We start from the raw sequence: 12,185 nt of genomic DNA on the forward strand, positions 1-12,185 counted from the left end.
TTTTCGTATGGGTGAACAAGGACTAGTGCAGCTTTGTTAATTATGGCGATGCACGAAGCCTTTAAAAAGGTTAAGGAATACCCACTCAGAAAGTAATTTATATATATATATATATATATATATACATATATATATATATATATATATATGTATATATATACACACACACACATATATATATATATATATATATAGGTAATATATATAAACATATATACATTATATATATACATATATATACATATGTATATAGGAATATATATATATATATATATATATATGTAATGATTAGAATAGTAATATTACATGTTTAAAACAAATGACGTAATATGTCATGTTGGTTGGAAGAGCTGGCCGTGAGATTTGCTATGGTCAACTCAAATTGTGTACAGGATGTAAGATGCTGAGTTGTCATTCTTTCTTAGTGTCAACACATTAACTCTTCGTGTGAAAGTTTGTGACGTCACCGGATGCAGGTGTCTTCCGATTCCGTCACTTATCCAAATTAAAGCAAGTGTACGATTTTTGGGATATCAGTAATTTGTTCAGTTCTTGTCTAAACTTCACCAGAATTGGTCATGTGGACCAACACAGCTTCCTCCAGTGATGGAGATGTTTGACTCTGTTGTTTATATACAATAAAACTTAAAAAACCACCAAGATGTGTTCAATAAACCATCTAAATACATCTGAAAACAACTCATACTCAAATGTGTGCTTAAGACAGTAGCACACCAATAAATGGTGGCAGCGCTTAAACTCAAAGACAGCGGTTATACTCTAAGAATTAGAGAAATATCTTCAAGACTTCAAAAATAAATAGCTGTAAAACCAGAGATATATCTTCAAGACTTCAACATAAAAGCTGTAATACCTGATAAAGATCTTCAAGAACTCAGAACTATCTACAAATATCTACAATTTTGACTGAGTCCAACGAAAATGCTAACACCAACATATGTTAGTATACAAATAGAATCTTCAATCAACATCCTAGGAAACCCAAGGACTGGCATTCAACTATTGCAAAACATATCCAGGAAGACCTACATTCTACAAGAAACTAGAACGAGACATCGCTAACAAAACATCAAGAGAGAGAGAGAGAGAGACGACTCGACTACATATAAAGCTAAGTACAAAGATTTTGTATTCATTTCAGTTTGTGCAGTGAAGTGTAGTTGTCACAAGTCGTTAGTCAAATATTACTGGGGTGAGTGAATTCCTAAACTTTGTTATAAGAAACTCCGAATTCTCATTTAGAATTTTTCTTTCTTTGTGCTAATTCCTTTTTCTTTCATAAACTCTTGGGGGGAAATGTATTGGGATTAGTAACATTGTTGGGGGAATTTTATTATACATATGCGTTTACGCAGTGGGCGTCTGTACTCATATAGATATTTTGATAGGATTGAAAGGGGTCAAAGAGATAGAAAAAAAAAAGAATACAGCAGTCATGGCTCCTCCTGTCAGCCCTACCCCTGGACCTAGTGGTGTAGGCCAGGCTAATCCTCCTCCAATTGTGACGCTTGTAAATGCCAGGTCAGCAATCCTTCCTTTTCAAGGCCGTGTCAACGGGGTTCTTGCCACAAAATGTGGAGTCATGGATTTCATCCGTTGATGCCCATTTAAATGCCAAACAAATCGTAGATCCTTTTGTACAATTACAAGAAGCTAAAAGTTTTATAGATTTTTCTAAGGGGGGATGCGAGTGCGTATTTAAGAGGTGTTTCATTTCAGGAAGCAGTTACTTGGGATGATTTCAAAGTTAGGTTACGCGCGATCTATGGGGGTGAAGAAGCTTTGGATGTGGTGTTAACGTTACGAAATACACTTAATCAAGCCACTATGAATCGGCTTAATGTTGTTGAGAGAGCAGCTCTCATAGCTGATAGGCTTAACGAATATCAGGACATTTTAGGTAATTCCACTTGGGTTACTAACGATAATATCTCCGTGAAAGATTTTTTACGATTAATGTATTTAACTTGCATGACACTTATGTTGCCTGAAGCTTTAGTGCGGTGCTTTGATAAGAAGTTAATGCCTGCAAGTACGGAATTGGATGTCTATAAACAGATAAAGAAGCACATGTCCAAGTGTCCAGATCTCGATCCCGTGTTAACTCAAGTTTTTGCTAAGAATGAAACAAAACCACAAACAGTGAACGTAATTAATAATCCAGTAGCGGGAGTGACGTGTTACAACTGCAAACGTCAAGGTCACATAAGCGCAGACTGTAGAACGAAATTTTGTTCAGTTCACAACACAGGATCACATTCTTATAGTCAATGTTACGCGCGTAAGACACAACAATATCCTAGAAATACACAGTCAATTCCACAGTCAGTTCCATATGGAAATAAAAAGAAAAAATCCTCATTTTAACAATAAGAAGAAACAACAAAATGTCAATGCAGTTCAGAGTCCGAAACAAACAAACACTTCTTCAAATATCGCTGAGCCTGGGCCGTCAAACCAGACCTCGCAAAGTCAGCCTAATTTTCAGAATGTGCAGAACAAAGCAAATACCACATAGTTAACTCTAGAGGGGAAGAGAGTGATGTTGGGTCAAGGTCATTTATGTCAACATCAATAGTATTGAATAATCAATTTAATGTTTTTATCAGATAAATGTGAGACAATAGATTTTCCTATGAAACACACGGCCGAATTAAGTAAAACAGTGCATGCTCCCGTAGATTTGCAACGAATTCATACAATAATAAGCCAAAATGAGTTACGGCCAACCTTATATGCTGTAAATTTAGAACACAAATCCTTTACGTTATTTTTTGACTCTGGTAGTCCACGTAATATTATGGATTTGAAGACGCATCATTTGTTGTTTTCGAACTTTCCGATTGAAAAATCAGGAATCAGACTTTCAGGTATAGGAAATAATGAATTAAACGTCATAGGCATAACTCATATTCAGTTCAGAGTCGGTAATCGCACGTTTGCCGATACATTTGTTGTTGTGAAAAACATTAATATGTATCCAGCTGTAATTATAGGATACCCATCTATGGGAAATCAAAACATTATCTTAGCTCCTGCAAAGCACGGCGTGTATATCAAAGGGAAATTCTATAAGTCTTCTAATACTTTAAAGTCTGTTTTGGATAATAAGGAGACGACAAATGTAACCGTAACGTACGTTGAAGAACCAATAACTTGTCTCACTAATAAAGAAATAATACACGCGACCCAGCAGAATTCTCGTTCACCCCGTAATATCATCTTGCACGCAATATATCGAACCAAACATACCTTCGAATTTAATAGTGCAAATAAAGAAAACACTACCGGGATCTGAAATATTAATCCTTTCCGATACTTTGAAAACCAACGGATTGTCTGTCACACAAGCTATTTATACAGTAGGCTCACATCAGCAATGTAATATCGAAGTCTGTAATCATTTAAATAACACTTTAGTAATTCACAAAAATCAACATATCTTGGATGTAGAAGTTTATAAACATCGTATTCTTACCGTTGCTGAAATCAATCACTCTCAATCAGTTGCGGATGAATCCCTTTTACGATCTATTAAAAATAAAATCAGTAAGGACATTCAAGACGAAGAAATTCAGCAGAAAATTTTTGAACTTTTAAATAAATATACAGATGTCTTTTCCACTACGGATGGATCCTTAGGGAAAACAGATGTGATCGAGCATCAAATAAGGTTAAAAGACAAACAGAAAATTATATATGTACCCTCGTACAGACTCCCTATGAAATTCCAGAATGAAATAAATGATGAAGTAGGTAAAATGTTAGAGGAAGGAGTCATTAGAAAATCAAATAGCCCTTATAATTTTCCTTTAATAGTTGTACCGAAAAAAGATCGAACATGGCGTATCTGTGTCAACTTTCGTCGTCTAAACGAGGGGAAACGATCCCTGATCGATTCCCAGTGCCATGTACTGACGATATTTTGTCTTTGTTAGGTCAGAATAAATATTTTACCAGTTTGGACTTACTTAAAGGCTTTCACCAGATATCATTAGAAGAAGATAGTATCCCATACACAGCCTTCAGCACAGCCAGGGGACATTATGAATTTTTACGGATGCCTTTTGGTTTACGTTGTGCTCCTATAACATTTACAAGAATGATTAACATAGTGTTTGGAGACTTGTTAGGGGATATATTGCATGCCTATATGGATGATCTTGTAATCTTTTCCAACACCCTTAGAAGAACATCTACGTAAGTTAGAACTAGTACTACAGAGATTAAGACAACATAACTTAAGGGGTAAAGATTAGTAAGTGTGAATTTTTCAAAACAGAATTAGTATATTTGGGTTTCATGGTGTCAAGCCAAGGTCTTAAAGTAGTCCATGATAAGGTGTCGGCTATACGTAATTTTCCCATACCTACTAATGTCAAGGGAATACAGCAATTTCTGGGTTGTAGTGGATATTACAGGCGTTTTATACGCAACTATTCAATAATAGCCGCTCCTTTAACTGATCTTACGAAGAAGGGCGTAGATTTCATATGGTCTGAGCAACATCAACAGGCGTTTAATACTTTGAAAGATGAACTGTGTAGTTCTCCTATCTTAAAATTTCCTGACTTCGGTAAGGAATTCTTCATTGCAACAGACGCCTCAGACTTAGGAGTGGGAGGGGGTATTGCTTCAGCAATATGATAAACAGTTTTTTCCCGATAGCTTTCTATTCTCGAAAATTGAGAACTTCCGAAAGTAAATATGCAGTAATAGACAAGGAAGGACTAGCTATTGTTAATTCGCTAGTGCATTTTAAGTTCATAATTTACGGTTATCCCGTTAAGGTTCTTACTGACCATAAACCACTAACAGAGTTCTTTAAAGGCTTCAATCACAGCCCTAAACGAACTCGGTGGCATTTAATCATTCAAGATTTTGGCGCAAGAATCGGGTATTTACCTGGGAAAGCAAATATCATTGCGGATGCATTATCACGCAACCCCGTGTCATCTTGTACGGAGTCTTTAGCTGAATTAATAGATATATCAACATCCATGCCTATTGTAAAAACAATATCTGAACAAGAAGATTTAGGCTGGAGTGCTGAATTGTTACAGACTGAGCAAAGAAAAGATCAGAAAATAGAAACAATTATAAATGCTTTGAAAGGCAATCATAAAGAAAAAGAATATATAAAGTATAAGCAGCAGAATTATGTAATCAAAGATAATATTCTGTGTAGGACTGTGACAAGGAAAACCCGCAATACACCACATGTAACTAACGACCAGGTAGTAGTACCAAACTCACTTGTTTCCACTGTCCTGAATTGGTTGCATTCAAATCCATTACATGGACACCCTGGGTTCTCATTAATGTCACAGAAAGCCAAATCATTGTTTTATTGGCATACAATGCTTACAGATATAAAAAGACACATAGCTAATTGTCGCACATGTCAGGAAAACAAAGGGCATACGAAAACACCTGTTAGCTTAGGAACTTATCCTGTTCCCAATCAACCCTTTGAAAGAATACATTTAGATTTGTTAACAGGATTTTACGAGTCAGACAGAGGGAATAAGCACCTCTTAGTAATTATAGATGCTTTAACTCGATATACAGAACTAATAGCGCTTAAAACTAAAACTGCGATTGAATGCGCTAGGAAGTTTTACGAGTGTTACATTTGTAAACATGGAATTCCACACATGATAATCTCAGACTCGGGTGGTGAATTTAATAATCACTTTCTTACCTCATTGTGTGAATTCCTCAAAATAAAGAAGATCAATACCATGATATATCACCCAGAGTCGAATGGGCTAGTGGAAGAAGAGCAAATAGGAAGATATTAAATATATTAAGGGTAACACTAGGGGGATCAGACCCCAACTGGGATATTGCAATACCGGCGGCACTGAGTACTCTGAATCATTCATATCATATATCAATTAAAATGTCACCGCATGAAGCATTGTATGGTACCCCCAGTTAGAACACCTTTCCATGTATTAACGCCTACAACTAATCTATCAAATCCTTTAAAAGAATGTATAAATGCAAGTATAAGTCGATATGATATCCTTCGAAAGAATTTAGAAGAATCACAAATCATAATGAAAAGGAATCATGATAAAATAGCGAAACCAACTAAAACATATACCGTGGGTGATAACATCTATATTCAAATCAATGTCAGAAAAGGGCTCAACTATAAACTAACACCTAAGTTTGAAGGCCCATTTAACATTTTGGAAATATTAACGGCCAATAGGTTTAGAATTCAAAATGTAGCCCAACCCACGGATGAGAGAATAGTACCATTGTCTCACATAAGAAATTAAAAAGAAGTGAGGAAAAATTTTAATTTCAATTTAAAAGTTTTCTTTTTAATACAGGAGTAATTACATATGTTTTTTCTCGTTACAGGTTTCCAAGATGAATTTTTTGTTGTTGGGAGTGATATTGTTCGCTCAGACATTTTTTTCGTATGGGATGAGTTCTAAGACTAAGAATATATATTTTAAATATGGAAATATAGTTGAAAGACAAGAAGACATTTTTATTACATCAACCAACGTAATTGTCGAAGTGCATATGCAAGCAATTTTTCTTCAAGAGAATGATGTCACTAGCTTAAGAACCGCCATTTCAAGGTTTTCTGCATCATTGGATGAGTTGCATAGGAGACATTTTCATTTGACTACTAAGAGTTTGCTTAGCTCAACATTAAAAATTGCAGAGATGCTATCTGATGACTTAAAGAATAAGACTGGAGAGACAGGATCTTTGGCTTATGACCTTTTGATGTGGACTGTAGGACACGAACAAAAAGAAAGACGGAATCCGTTCATTTATGCTGCATTAAGCATCTTTGGGTCTGTTGCAAGTTTAGGTTTAGGACTTTCCAATCGTCTTAAAATTAGTAATCAAAATAAGAAAATTGAGTTCTTGACTCATAAAGATGAATTGATTATGTCAGAACTAAGGGATCAGTTAGCTTCAATCAATAAAATTATGGATTTGTTAAATGAACATTCAGATAATATCGTTCAAATTATGGAAGTACAGGATTTTGTTAGCAACATTAACGTATTATGATTCAAAGATAGATCACATACATAACAGAATTGCACATTTCATTGAGAAATCCAAGGATTATGTAGAAGCTATCACGTTAGCAACTAAAGGTGTATTGTCGCCCCCATTTGTTGCCTATACGTTACTTAAAATTAGTTCTGGAGAACACTAGGGATAAACTAGGCTATGTTCCTTTGTTAGACGAACATAGGTTAGAATTTTATTACAGCCTAATTACAGTAAACGTAGATAATAACAAGATTAGGATTACAATTCCCTTTGATTCTTCTGATGCCTGGCAATCTTACAGGATATCACCATTTCCGACTTTCATGACGAATCACTCAAATCCAGTAATATCCAGTTTGACAGGACACGTATTGATTTCCCCAGACAAGGAAACATATACGGTCATTAAAGACTTAAATCAATTAAACTCACTGTTCAGACGCAATGGATAGAAAAATATGTACAGCTGACTCATTTGAATTCCGTAAAAACTTGATGGATTCATGCGAGTTAGGTATAGTGCTAGACGGTGCTCTCTCCCATACAAGTGAAAATTGTCTGGATAAGCTTTATCCCTTTGACAATAAAGAATTCAATTGCAGACTAAATAATGGCTCGTGGATACGATACGACAAGGACGGCTTCAATATATCATGCCCTGACGGATCCACATCCCACAACCACATCTTCGTCGCAGCAGATGGCTGTATCGGGACTTCCCCGAATTCCATGGTGACTGGCCTACGGACAATCATCAGAGAACGTGCTTACTTCGCGAATTTCACGTGGACCTCTACAACGCCCGCACTTCCTCTCCCCTATAAAGGAAGTGTGGCGAAACACTTAATGAAACTTACCGAAAAGGACCACCTGTCGCCGACTTACAAAGAGATTCTTCACCCCCATAATACTGGCTAGTTTGTGTTTCACGGTGATGATATTTATCGCCGTGAACATCCTTGTTTGGCGTAGGTTACGGCACAGCAAGCAGCTACAAAGGGAATGAGTTGCATAGCCCTGACAATACCCCCTATTTAATCCAGTTCAAAGCTGTATGAGTGGCCACCTCATTCGCTAAGGGAGTAATTTGTCGGATTGATGTTTGTATGAAAAGCTGATTAGTACGCTAGTAATATGTAATTAAAGAAATTCTCTACATTTGCATTGTTAAAAATACATTTAAAATAACATTTAAAAAAATAAATAAAATAAAAAAGGATATAAATCATTTTTTTCTCTCGGCATCTAATAAAAAATATATAAGCCGGAATGTTAAAAAAGAAAAGAGAAAAAAAGAAAAGAAAAATATATAAGATATATAACAGAATCTATGGGCATCTAATAAAATGTATCAGCCCTATATATAAATATATATATATGTACGAAACCGTGGTACGTGTACGTACCAGGAATTCGTATTTGTGCACTGAATGTTGAGTATCTTGTTTCTGACAAAGGTAACAATTATTCTTTATCAAGTTACCGAATCATTTGTAAGTCAGAATTTGTTTTGTTTTTTTGGTACCATGTAATCATTTGCTAGCAATGTACCATATGTATGATCTTGGTTTTATCATGCATTTTTCTTTTTGCTTTGGTAATATCTTTTTTTGTATGCATTATTGTTATTAGTTTTTGGTGTGCCTGTTTGGACATTCGTCCTCAGTTGGATATAGCTAGTTTTGGACAATGAATGATACGTATGTCCAGTCACACCTAATAACCATGTTTCGGCTTGTTGTTAAATTTTTGTAAAAAAAATTGAGATAGCTGGCCGAGCATATGTAATGATTAGAATAGTAATATTACATGTTTAAAACAAATGACGTAATATGTCATGTTGGTTGGAAGAGCTGGCCGTGAGATTTGCTATGGTCAACTCAAATTGTGTACAGGATGTAAGATGCTGAGTTGTCATTCTTTCTTAGTGTCAACACATTAACTCTTCGTGTGAAAGTTTGTGACGTCACCGGATGCAGGTGTCTTCCGATTCCGTCACTTATCCAAATTAAAGCAAGTGTACGATTTTTGGGGATATCAGTAATTTGTTCAGTTCTTGTCTAAACTTCACCAGAATTGGTCATGTGGACCAACACAGCTTCCTCCAGTGATGGAGATGTTTGACTCTGTTGTTTATATACAATAAAACTTAAAAAAACCACCAAGATGTGTTCAATAAACCATCTAAATACATCTGAAAACAACTCATACTCAAATGTGTGCTTAAGACAGTAGCACACCAATATATATATATATATGTATATATATATATATATATATATGTATATATATATACATACACACATATATATATATATATATATGTGCGTGTATATATATATATATAAATATATATATATATATATATATATATATAAATATATATATATATATATGTGTATGTATATATATATATATATATATATAATGAGCATCTGAGTATTGAGAGAATAATCATACCATTGTTGACCTTACCATTGTTGTACTGTATTTATTCTCATGCGTTACGCGAGGCTTACTTCAAAATGCCCTCTTGTGTAATCTTATATATGAGATATCAACACGTTTACTTTTTTCCTCTTAAATATTCTCTCTTTTCATTCGCCTCCAGCGACTGACAGACGAGATTAAGTTACGAAAATCATTACTGTAATGTGCCTCACTAAGTAAAGCTTTGACTTTTTAACCTTTTACACTTTTCTCTGTTGTCATCCAAGGCGCATGCACCGCTCGATCGCTTGATCAGATGGCCCATGAAAGAGAAGCCGAACTGGATAAAAACAATAGGAAAATGGCATAGTGGATTTTCCAAATGGCGTTCCGATGCTATCAAAAGGTTTGTTCCATTAACGGAAGGAAAATAATCCTCCATTTAATGGGGGGGAAAAAGGGACAAAGAACACATGAGGGGAGGAAAAAGAGAGATTCTGCTTCACCTGCTTTGGATAGGAAATGACCTTTATTAGGCTCGCTACCGTTTGAAAAAATATCTTGGCTGTACGATCTAAAGTCCGTTGGAAATAACGGGATTTTCCGCTTGATATGCAAAAAGAATTGTTTCGTTGAGTTCAGTCATAACAAAGCTTTCTTAACTCTTCCATAATAAACTTGAAGGTTGCGTCATTTTTTTTTTTTTTTTTCTGGATTACAAATTCGCTGGTGATATTATTCCTTGAAATTCATTTGGCCATATCGTTAACTAGGATTTTTTTTTTTCTTTTTACCTTTAGTCCAGAAAATACTCTTCACACATACAACACTTTATATTTAGTTTCATATTTATGGTCAGATTCCGAAATAGAAATATGGCAAAGATTCTCTCTCTCTCTCTCTCTCTCTCTCTCTCTCTCTCTCTCTCTCTCTCTCTCTCTCTCTTATGCTTCGTAGTTCATCTCGGAGCTTAGTTAGCATTCTAAGTGGAATAAGTAAAGTATGCATTTATTCATTACCTATTTTATTCATTTCATTCATGAATTTAGTTGACTTATTAAGCCTCAGTGGGTAGCAGTTATTCTGGGAATATTATCTACCACCGAAATCATAGTCATAGTTGAATATCTAATATTGAAAAATTTTCATTCAATGATTGTGGAAGTTGCATTACCTGGTAACCATTTCAATAATTACATATGAAAAAGGTTATACTTTAGCTAAAAGGTATTTTATTCATCTTCATATTTCAAACCTCTGCATGCTTGTGGTTTTGGCGTCATTTATGAAGGGAAATATTGATACTCCACCTCCTTGACAAAGCAAACGGAAATGTAATGGTAAGTTATTAAAATTTATGTTGTTAGGATTACTTGCCAAAATTCTTCTTTTTCTACCAACGAATCATAAGTTTTAGTCGAACAGATTTATTTCGTTAAGAATTTAATTCTAATATCACATATGATAAACAAAGCTTTCAATCTACTAAAAAACAGTCATTTGAATCTATTGATAACACATTTTTGTAGTAGCAGTAACAAGATGTTTTCTTGTCTCTATCCCGCGGACTTTTCTTCACAATTTTCCTTCCTTCACTTAGCGAGAACAGGTTCGAAAGAGAAAAAGTTTCGTTGCCTGAACTAAGGAAAACTTTCTAACGACAGGTCCCAAATTAATGTCACCTTTCTTCTTCTCCGTTTCACTGTACTTAACGAAGCAGTTGGTTTATTTTTTGCATGTCTTTCATCACCGAATAGATGTTTAACACGCGCTATATTTATTACAGTTGGTGTACTTCTCACTCCTATATAAAAACAGAAAAATCTCTCTCTCTCTCTCTCTCTCTCTCTCTCTCTCTCTCTTCTTATTCTTATGGTCTCACTCTGGTAAAATCATTATTGCAATTTTAATACTGCCAACTCTCTCTCTCTCTCTCTCTCTCTCTCTCTCTCTCTCTCTCTCTCTTCTTATTCTTATGGTCTCATTCTGGTAAAATCATTATATTGCAATTTTAATACTGCCAACTCTCTCTCTCTCTCTCTCATCTCTCTCTCTCTCTCTCTCTCTCTCTTAAGCTTAAAATGAATTAGGATGGAAAATGTTAAAACTCGGCAATTATCATTAAAAAGAATTATAGAATAGAAAGTTAGAGTGATGATGAAAATAGGGATAAGGAATAAAAGAAAGGTGACAAGAAAGTAGAGTCTGAGTTTGGCAATAAATAAAGCAGCCACGGACACAAGTTCCAAACAGTAATGGAAAGATCCTTCGAGTGTGAAGGAATCTCCGACGTCCCTACAGGAGAAGAACAGAAGGACTGTCCTGGCCATCTCATCTTTATTTCTAATTTCCTCTCTCCTGTATCCTTTTTCTCTCCTCTCCTCCTCTTCCTCCCTCCTACGACCCCTTACCTCGCCCTTTCTCCGGTCTTCCTTCCTCAATCCATTATGCCATTTTCTCTCTTCCTCTCGACGAAATAACAAATCAAACCATAAAGAGATCATTTTTCGTCTTCGAAATCTCGCTTTTAAAAGCGATGTGTCTTGTGACATTTCCTATTTCTTTTGTAGCTATTTTTTCTGAGGAAGAGTTTAAAGTTTCATATAGTTCTTATCATTTTCAATTATTTATAACAATTGTTTTTAAGGCAAAATAGGAATGTTTTATGTTCAGTTAAATATAACGCATTTACAAAA

General features: G+C 35.1%; 1 long non-coding RNA gene across 1 annotated transcript; it reads left to right on the forward strand.

Annotated features, from left to right (window-relative positions):
- Positions 1-1,151: 1,151 nt before the first annotated feature.
- LOC137656135 (uncharacterized) lies at positions 1,152-7,952 on the forward strand. The gene is made up of 2 exons (XR_011046955.1): positions 1,152-1,213; positions 7,662-7,952. It is a non-coding gene; the product is annotated as an uncharacterized lncRNA (long non-coding RNA).
- The last annotated feature ends 4,233 nt before the right edge of the window (positions 7,953-12,185 follow it).

The sequence above is a fragment of the Palaemon carinicauda genome, chromosome 17 (assembly GCF_036898095.1).
Source record: "Palaemon carinicauda isolate YSFRI2023 chromosome 17, ASM3689809v2, whole genome shotgun sequence".
Taxonomy (NCBI): Eukaryota; Metazoa; Arthropoda; class Malacostraca; order Decapoda; family Palaemonidae; genus Palaemon; species Palaemon carinicauda.